Source organism: Miniopterus natalensis, chromosome 9, assembly GCF_054644295.1.
Source record: "Miniopterus natalensis isolate mMinNat1 chromosome 9, mMinNat1.hap1, whole genome shotgun sequence".
Classification (NCBI taxonomy): Eukaryota; Metazoa; Chordata; class Mammalia; order Chiroptera; family Miniopteridae; genus Miniopterus; species Miniopterus natalensis.
This window is the reverse complement of record NC_142089.1, coordinates 65,110,731-65,121,127: the sequence shown is the minus strand read 5'-3', so window position 1 is coordinate 65,121,127 and position 10,397 is coordinate 65,110,731. Positions and strand designations below refer to the sequence as shown.

The following is a 10,397-nucleotide window of genomic DNA, read 5'->3' as shown; positions in this document are numbered from 1 at the left end:
GAGAGCGCGTTTCTGGGGGAGGCGGTGCGTGCGCGCGCCGGGGGAGGGCAGGATCCGAGAGGGGCCACCGCTCCCCGGCATCAACAGCAGGGGGAGAAGGGGAGCGCGGCGAAGGGCCGCGGGAGGGGGCGGGAGTCGGGCCGCGGGGGCAGGGCCGGACGAGGGGGCTGAGACCCGCTCGCGTACCGGTCGCAGGAGACCCGAAAGCCTCGGAGACCCGGAGCGGCGGCCGCGCGGAGCTGACAGCGGGCCCCGAGCGGCGCGCGCCCTCGCCGGAGCCCCGCGCTCCCGGTCCCCTGCGCCCCGCTCCGACCGCGCGCGCAAGGTAAGGAGGGGCGCGGGGTGCAGCCCTGTCCGGAGCGCGGCCGCCGGCGGCTAGGGGCGGCTCGGCGCGTCCCCAGGCTGTCACCTCCTCCCTCCCTCGCCCCTTCCCCGTCTCTTCGGCGCCCGGGAGCCCTTGGCGGGGTGTGCGCAGGGACTTGGGACCCTTCGCCACCCCCCACCCCCCCTTTAAACTCCGCGGCGTTTAGGACCCGTCGCCTTCCTGCTCTCACGTGTGTGTGTGTGTGTGTGTGTGTGTGTGTGTGTGTGTGTGCGCGCGCGCGTGTGCAGGCTCCGTGTATTAAGCGCTCTAGGTGACTGCGATGCGCTCTAAATAGCAGTGTGAATAGAGAAGAAAAACGGAGTGAAAGCTGGTTTCCTTCAAGTTGGCGAATTCGGTGGGGGACCACTGGTGAAGGGGTGACAGTTTTGGGAAGGGAGGGTTAAAGTTCATCTGAAACGCAGCTATATGGTGGGGACATATACCACTTCTAAGAGCCTTCATTAAAGAGTTAGCTTTTAAACATCAATTTTAAAAATGTAAGAATCCCTCACAAGTCCTCTGGTTATTAGAGGGGAATGAGGCCTGTGCTGGTGGGAAGCAGCAAGTCTTCCTTCGCATGCTGGCGCTGACTGGACCGCTGTCAGCCTCTACTGGCATTCTTGCACGTTGGCTCCTTTACGCTAGAGATCCAAATGGACTCTTGTCTCTAGAAAACAGAAGGAGGAATGATCATATAAATGAATTTGGATCTTGTTTACATTCCTAATTACTTAAACCAAGCTCTTCTGCCCTGAATTGGTTGAGTGTCTGTAAATTGTATTGTATTTGAATTTACACAAATAACTAAATATTTCTCTGTCTTGCAGTTTGTCATAGATGGACATTTGCTGCTTTTCATATATATCCGTATATGTCCTGAACCATTCTGAGTACCTAGCCAACTCTCAGAGTGTAACTACCAGGAAAAATAAAAATTTTTATTTGTCTTTTGGAAAATTGAGGTGAAGGACTTTTAAAAATACCATAAAGTAGGTATGTGAAATCATACAACTTTTAATGAAATGGGATGTTTGTTATGCAATAGGGGTGGCATTTGGTACCTGCTTTCAAGGATTTTAAGGACAAGTAGGAGACATTCTGTAAAGTAGGAGACATTTCGAACTTTAAGAAAAGAATAACTGTCTAGGTAATGAGCCAATGTGATTGTTTCCCTTGCAAACTCTTTCTTCTTTCTAAAATTAACTTTCCCATAGGAAAAATAATGCAGATGCACACGATTCAGCTAACCAGTTCCAGAAAATACTGTTTGAATTTTAAGTGACCTTAATTCATCTGTGTAGATCTAGGGTTTGCAGCCTATGTCACAAAATATGCAGAAATATTCATTGCTTGCTGACCTCTTCAAAGCATTGGCTTAATGAGGGGAGTTACGGACAGAATACAAATTATATTATGAATTTTCTTGGCTTGGGCAAAACTATTTTCATTTTTTCCCTAAGGTTTTTGTGTATATGTGTGTACACTGGTTCTGGGACTTACATAATTATGTATATATATGTAACACATGTTTTTAATAGGAACAAAAACCCACAATATTTTTCTTTGTGGCAGAACACTGTAAGCATTAGGTTTTGATTACTTTTTCATGGAAATTTTAATATGACAGAACTAAAAACTTCAAGGAAGTAATTCCATAAAGATCTATTTGGAACTGAAGGACTTTTTAATAAGACATGTTACAAGCCCTTAGTCTGTGTGTTTAGGACACGTAGAGCAGTCCTTTGTGAGCGGGTATGGATGGTAGATCCAATTCTGGCAGCTTCCACAGTGGATGATTAGACCCTGCCACGCTTCCCCAGACCTTTAATTTGGTCTGTAACTTGATGCTTCACTGACCCCACACTCTCCCTGCCACGCTAGCTCACAGAGGAACTGCAGGCACTCTGGACTGAATTTTTTTCCCCTCCCATCAATTAGAACATGTTTGCATTGGTTGCAGAATGCAGTTACATTTTTAGCTCAGTATTCTAAGAAATACCTTTAGCTATGAAGAAAGTAGTCTTATAGTGCGGCCTAGATCACAAATTGCCTTTTTTTTTTAATCGCTATGTTAATTTCCCAATGATCCAACTATGAAGAAATAATAGTCATGGAGTATTAAAATTGGAAGGCACTTTAGAAGTCATCTAGATTCTAATCATTTCTTTCTACAGATGAATATTGAAGCACTCATAGTCATAAGCCATACTTTGAGACTACCCATTAAATTTTATATTCTTTCCAGTCCTTGTAGTAATGTAGATTTTGCTCAATTTAGATGAATTTACATACGAGTTCAATAAGGCAGGAATGGCAGCAAAGAACATTGCAAATCTCAGGGAGATTTCCAATGAAACTCAAAGCGTGATGCTAAAGGCAATGTGGGTCATTTACAAAGGCGATAAATATTCTAAACCAGGTTTTTCATTACAGTAGGGGGGGAGGTGCTACTTCAACTGGCTGACAGAGGAAAGGAGTACGATAAGAAAGATGAATATAAACCGAGCAGAGTACAGTGGCGAGGCTTGTGAAAAGCATAACCTACTAAATCAGCAAGTCCTTCAGGAATGGTTGGCCTTCAGAGCCCTCCCCAGAGATTTTCATCTGAAATAATGCAAACAATCATTGGAGTTTCTAGTCCTCAACACCCTACTGAGCTAAGGCTTGACTTTGGAAGTCCCACTTAATGTCCTGTCTTTCAAGATCTTCTATCTTAAAGAATCTCTTTTCCCCGAGATCCTGGTGTTGAGACATTTTTCTTTTGTCACCAGTTATAAAAGAATTTGTCCTGATATGTAGGCACCAAAAAGACTGCATCTAATTTTAAGCCATATAGAATCTAGAGAAGCATTCTTGCTAGTGCTTCAACTTACTATCATTTATTTATTGAGGTACTTTACATAAATTAAAAAACAAACAACTCTTCACAGCCCTCACAGGTACTCTTTACACAGGTCTGTGATTCAGAGAAGCTAAGCATCTTGACCAAGGACACATACCACTTTCAACACCTAACTAGTGCAAGCTGTTGGTTCAATCTATAGATGATAGTATGCTGATTTGGGGGTATCTGACAAATTTCCTAATTCTGAAAAGACTATAAAGTCTTCATATGTGTTTATATTTCAGTTTAGGTGTGTTTGGTGTATGGAGCTCAACATTCTGACATTGATTTAATGATTAAATACAATCACTACATTTAAAATATCTTTAAAATGTCTTTAAAAGTATATTTTCTTTATAATTCCATAAAATTTTGGTGATTCACAAGACATCTATAATATGACTAATTTGCCACACTCCCCATTGCTTTTTACAAGTGATTCTCCAATGCTTGGTACCAATTCCTTCGAGCCTTTTTAGAAATTGTCTTACAGTGTCATCCTTCCAGAGCAAGTGTAAGTTAAAATGTGTTACTTTATTAAATTTACTTTCTTTTATGTCTCCTTTATAGTATAGTTAGGCTGTTATACTTGTTTGGTTTAGAAAGTATGTAATTAGGCCATATTTTCTATGAATTTCATTTCAAGATAGTAAAGTGATAACTTACAAAATATTCATTAAAAAATGAGCATTAGTCTGATAGGGTAGAGAGTCATTGCCCAATAAAGAATATTACTTAGTGAATCTGACACAAATATAACTATTTAGCAGTAAATGTTTTACCTTTAGTTTCATGAATCTATACATTTTAATCATCTTTTTTTGGCCTTTGATTAACAGTCAGCCTTACATTAAAAGGTGAAGAGTTGTCTCCTTAAACTCTAACCTTGAAGCTTCTACCCCAAGGGAGGGTCTTTGTATCTGTAAAGGGCTTTGTTCGTCTTTCATCACCTTTCTTCAGTTGCACTTTCTTCCATAACCCCAAAGGCAGAGGTTATTCTCTGAATTAGTTGGTTCATAGACAGTCTTTGTAAACTCTTTGAAAGGCTCCACTGCCAAGTCGTGTACTTATAGCAGTTGTCCCTTGGCCACACCCTTGGCAAAGCCCCGCTTCCTAGACTGCAGTTTGGGAACATTGCTGCGGGCAACTCAGGCAGCCTTCACTCTGTTCCTCACCCCCCCCACCCCCCCCCAGGAGAGGGTAGAAGTGCCTCGTGGAATTCTGATTTATAAACTCTCTAAACAGAAACAGACTTATAGATACAGAGAACAGACTGATGGTTGCCAGAGGGGAGGGAGTTTGGGGGACTGGGTGAAAAAGGTGAAGGGATTGGGAAATTACAAAATAGTCATGGGTGTAAAGTACAGCATAGGAGATACAGTCAATAATATTGTAATAACTATAGACAGTGCCAGTTGGGAACTGGAAATATCAGGGGAAACACTTTGTAAAGTGTATGATTGTCTAGCCTCTATGCTGTATCCCCCAATACAAAATAATATTGAATGTAAACTGTAATTTAAAACATTTTTTAAAAAGAAAAATAATTTCAAGTAAGTTATCGTGACTTAACACTTCTTTCCCATAAAATTAATTAGTCCTGATTTTCTTCTTCTTAAAATCATACTCTCCTTTAGTACACTTCAGCACTCTATTACTATTTAAATATTTTCTAAGAAGCCATGTGAGCAGAAAGCAGTAAGGAGATTTGGAATATTGTGTATAAATTTGCATATAAATGTATTTAAGTTTATAAGTAGGTTTATGAAAAAGATTAAAGAGCATGAGTGACAACTGACTGATTTTACATTTTGGTGTTGGAAAATATAGAGGAGTGTAAAGAAAAATATCAGAATCCCCTCTAATCCTACCACACAACCACATTTGACATTTTGGCATAACTTTTCCAGTTTTTTAACTATGCATTTGAGCATTTATGTGTATGAAGGTTGTTACATAATTAAGATTTTTTTTTTCTATGCACTCTTTTTATTTACTTAAAAAAATTAACAATGTCATAAGAATTGCCCATGCTATTCACCGTTTTTCTTAGCTATCTGGACTGTATTTTATTTGTTCACTTCTCTTCTGATAGATTGAAAGGTATGGGGTATATCTTAAAAATCCAACTAGTACTGCCTTTAAGGTTTTTGTTTATGTGTGTGTATGTGTATCCATCTATCTAGCTAGCTACCTAGCTATGCTTATTTTCCCTAATCAATGCCAGGAAGAAATGTGTTTGTTACCTTTTATTCTGTAAGATAAGAAACTTGACACTTTTACTACCTCTCTCCAGCTTCTTCATTTCCTAGTTTTTTGTTGATATAATCTTGGATTATTAAAATCAAATTTATTATTATTAATAAATGCTGAAATAATTTATTTGCTATTTAAAGAATTACTTTTGACATTGTATTTAAGATTTATGCCCATATTGACCAAGTTTATTTAGACTTAACTCTATTTAAGCTGTTCTACTGCTTATACCAGCTTAATAGTATTACCGTTCCTCCATCCTCAAATTCATATCACAACCTGTTTCCATATATACTCAAGTAATTTTTTAGGAGACTGTGTGTCCCTGAGAATGTTTTAATTTAAAATATTTTTCTCTTTTTAATCCTCACCCAAGGATATTTTTCCCATTGCTTTTCAGGGAGAGTGGAAGGGGGAGAGATACCCAGGTTGGGGTCGAGCCTGCAACCTAGGTACGTGCCCTTGGCTGGAATTGAAGCCGGGACCCTTCAGCCTGTGGGCCGACACCCTAACCACTGAGCCAAACCAGCTAAGGCCAGAGAATGTTTTTCGTTTTTTAAATATATCTTTATTGATTTCAGAGAGAGGAAGGGCGAAGGAGAGAGATAGAAACATCAGTGATGAGAGAGTCATTGATAGGCCGCCTCCTGCACGCCCCCCACTGGGGATCGAACCCGCAACCTGGGCATGTGGCCTGCCTGGAATTGAACCCCGATCGCCTGGATCCTAGGTTGACACTCAACTGCTGAGCCACGCCCGGCCGCGCCTGAGAATGTTTTTAAGAAATTGTTTTCAGGAAGCCTTATGTAGATGAGGATACTTTTCTGTTTTTCTTGCTTTATATAAAATGCTTGGGTCGCAGTCTTTACCTCAATATTCTAGATATTGTTGACTGAATTCTAGCATTAGGGTTGCAGAAAAGAAGTTACTTTTGTAGGTAACCTGCTTTTCTGTCTGGATGCCTAAAACATTGTTTTCTTTTCTCTAATACTAATTTTTTTTAACCAGACTATCTCATGGTGATAACCTGTTTTATTAATTTTTCCTGGCACTCTCTGAGTAGTTTCGATTTGAAGAGTTAAACTTTTTAATCTCAACAGTCAACTGTTTTTTCTGATTATTCTTTATTGATATTTTTCTTTTTGCAATTAGGCACACATTTATGTATTTATCTCCTATATCATCTTTTATTTAATAAATGCAATCTTTTTGCCTTTTCTCTAAACAATAGAATTTCTCAAACTTATCATCTACTTTGATTAGATTTTCAGTCGTTTCCAATCTGTTACTCACTGTCTCCATTGCAACTTTTTATTTGGCAATAATATTTTTAGTACCTAAGTTGTCTTTCCTAATCTCAGATTCCTCCTGCTTTATGCTCACCTCCTTTGGCTTCATAGTGATGATATCCTTTTGCTTTTTATTGAATCCACTAAATAGAAGATCCATAAAAGTTGTTATTGTGCAACTTTATTTTAGTAGAAATAACGGCCATCTATGGTAATTCATTAGAAGGGTCTCCTTTTGAAATACGGTCTCTTCATATGCATAGTATTTTTTGTTTATTTGTTCTACCTTGGAGAAGTAATCCCTATTAGTCCAAAATCCAGAGTTGAACTGTGTCCTGTACATATGTGTGGATCCTTGGTTGAATCCTAGAACAGTGAAAGGAGAAGGGAAAAGTTGAAATGTGCTGTGGTTTACTTGACCACCTCAGAGAGAAGGGAGAGAGCAAGAGACAGATGGTATTATAGAAGGAAACTTTGGCTCTTTACAAAGTTTTCTTTATTATGCAATGTCAGAAATTCATTAAAATAGAAACCTTTATTTCAGTTTTTAAACATTTTTATACATTACCTTTTTTCATCTTTAACACTGTTACTTTAGAGTCAAAGGGCCATGGCCTTAGGATTTGGATGGCTGTGGGTTAAATGTGTTTCTTACCACTAATCATGGAAACTTTGCAAATTACTTTAGTTTTCTTAGCCTCGTTTCCTTCACCTGGAAAAGGTAATATTTATCTCATAGAGTGATACATATTTCATGAGGTAATTATATAGGAATTGTCAGAACACAGATGGTGGTAGAAGGCAGAGATGAGATGGCTCCTGGAGAGTGGGGAGCAAGGCCGTCAACAATGAAACTGAGGACACAGAGGAAAGGCCAGCAGAAGGAGACTGAGAAGGAGTGGACAGAGGGAAGGACAAAGATCAGGAGAGAGGGACATAGACAATCACAGGGAATTTAGAAATTTAAGATGAAAGGAACGCTCATTAGCGTCATGAGGACAGTGAAGTTACACTGGGTTTGGCAATTAGATTAGTGTGACCTCAGCCACAGGCAGTTTTAGAAGAAACACAGGGCTGGAAGGAAGACTGCAGTGCAATGATTAATGAGAGTAAGGGAGACAGGAAAGTGTAAACAGCCAATAAAAAGTTTAGCCCTTAGGAGAAAGGGAAAAGATAGGAGAGATAAGTCAATAGCTAGGCAGATACTCAGGATTGCAGAATTGGATTTGGACTCGAAGAAATAGCAAAATAAAATTGAAAAATTTAGGGACTGAAAATTTGCCAAGTTTAATTATTTTTCAAATAAGGACATTAAAAATATTACCATCTTGTCCTGGCTGGTGTCGCTCGATGGTTGGAGTGTTGGCCCATGCACCAAAGGGTCTCAGGTTCGATTCCAGGTCAAGGGCACATACCTGGGTTGCAAGTTCCATCTTCAGCCCTATCCCCAGTCGGGGTGCATGCATTAGGCAACTGGTCCGGGATGTGTCTCTCTCACATTGATGTTTCTCTCTCTCTCTCCCCCTCTCTCTCTCTCCCCCTCTCTCTCTCTCCCTCTCTCTCTCTCTCTCCCCCCTTTCTCTCCCCCTTCCTCCCTCCCTTCCACTCTCTCTAAAAAAATCAATGGAAAAAAATATCCTCCGGTAAAGATTAACAACAATAGCAAAAATACTACCATCTATTCTTAATTTGTTTCAGAAAAGGAAGAAAATATTAACATTAAAAAGCTGAGTAAATTTAACTCTATGAGAAAGTCAGTATCTCAGATAGTGAAGCTTTTCTTTTCCTGTCCAAGATGTATCTTTTTTTCCTGGGTTAAAGGTTCCATCTCTCCTTCTCCTTTTAAGGGTCAGGCTTTACCAGAGGCCTTTTCTCAAATATTTTCAATCTCTTCTTCTCTGTGGACTCTTCCATTAGCATATAAGTATGTTCCACTCTCCTATCTTAAAAACACAGGTAAGAGTCAATGAGGACCTAAATGAAAACAGTGGCAGAGGAGATGGGAGGAGGGGCTAGAGAGGAAGGATATTTTATAAATAGCATTAATGGGACTTGGTGACTGATTGGATCTGGCAGGTGAGAGGGGGGAGGAATCAAAGATAACTCTCAGGGTGACTGTGCTACGTGGTGCGGTCCCAGAGGAGGAGCAGGGCTGGCAGAATAAACACTCATGGGCTCTGCTCTGTGTGCAGGAGACTTTATAGGTTGGCAACTCGGACTGTATCTTTGACTCTTGCTCCTGTATGCTTCTAGTCCCTCACCTCCCCCCAACACCCCACCTCAGCCGTAGTCGTTTCATCCCTCATGGCTGGTCTTCAAATCTTAGTTTCTGCAATTATTTAACCCTTGGGAGTTCAAACCGCACTTGCCAGAGTTTGTGAACCAATAGAACCTGTGTATTTCCTACTGGGGAAAAAATTAAAAACGAACCAATTGATAGGAATATGAGTACACATGTAACAGGATGTTAAAATGGAACCTTCTTAGTTTTCAATTTTAGCTGTGGCTGGAGACAACAGGGGCACGTCCCAAAGTCAGGTGTAATTCCACAGTGCAGACTGGAAAAGAAGTTCAGGGGAACCAGTTTAGCTCACCTCCCACCTCCAGCTGATAAAACAGGCTGGAGAGACCAAGAAAAGAATGATTAGAGGCCAGTATTTAGAGAGTTGGTGGTGGGCTTGAGTGCCCCCTCTGGCCACCGTGAGAGAGGGTGTGAGGCACTTGCTCCTTCCTCTCAAGTCTGGAGGAAGGGGTTTCGTGCAGACCACTTGGAGTGTTCAATGGGTATGCCCTACAGACTCAGAGGCACCGTGGATCAGAGAGTCATGCTTGAGAAATCTAAAGGACAAGAGACTGGCCGGCTAGGTTCTCTGATGGTGGGTCAAAAGGGATACAGCTGCAATGTTCCAGAGTTTGATAGCACAGAGGACCAAAGGTAGACCACATGGAGAGTGAGCTAGCCAGGGCTCACCTCAGGTCACGTGCAAAAGGCCACCTGGACCCCAGCAGGATCAACTGAGGGAAGAGCCATAAGTAACCTGCAAAGATGGATCTGTAGGTGAAAGATCCCCAGGGATGGGGGTGGAGTAGAGGCTCTCCACCTCTCCAACCTCTGTTCCCCTCAGCACTATCCCACCCGTGGCTTGAGAGAAATAAGATTTAAATGCCCACCAAGTTCGTAGATCACCAGCATTAGGTCATTATATCTGGAGGAAACCCTGCTGTGCCCCTAGGATCCTGAGGGGATGCTGTGTTGCTCTAGTGCCCTGCTAAATATACCATGTGGATTTCCTTTAGAGTTGTGGTGAGAGCCAAAGTGGTAGAAGTGGTGTGACCTGGGCATATTATATTTTCCTTTTCTCATTGTTAATCCTCACCTGAGGATATTTTTTCCATTGCTTTTCAGAGAGAGTGGAAGAGAGAGAAACATCCATGTGAGAGAGACGCATCGATTGGTTACCTCCCACACACATCCTGACCGAGGCCCAGGAACAAGCCTACAACTGGGGCTGGAATCGAACCTGGGACCCTTTAGTCCGAGGACCGACGCTCTAACCACTGAACCAAATGGACTAGGGCCAAAAGTAATACTTTTTGAAGCATA

The 10,397-nt window shown here is 41.3% G+C and overlaps 1 protein-coding gene across 1 annotated transcript in view; it reads left to right on the top strand.

The window, feature by feature from the left end:
* Window positions 1–252: 252 nt before the first annotated feature.
* Window positions 253–10,397, top strand: part of RNF144B (ring finger protein 144B) — a 142,005-nt gene continuing 131,860 nt past the window's right edge. Inside the window, exon 1 of the mRNA XM_087820626.1 lies at window positions 253–325. The gene's annotated coding sequence lies outside the window, so the exon portion shown is untranslated. The remainder of the gene's footprint in view (window positions 326–10,397) is intronic.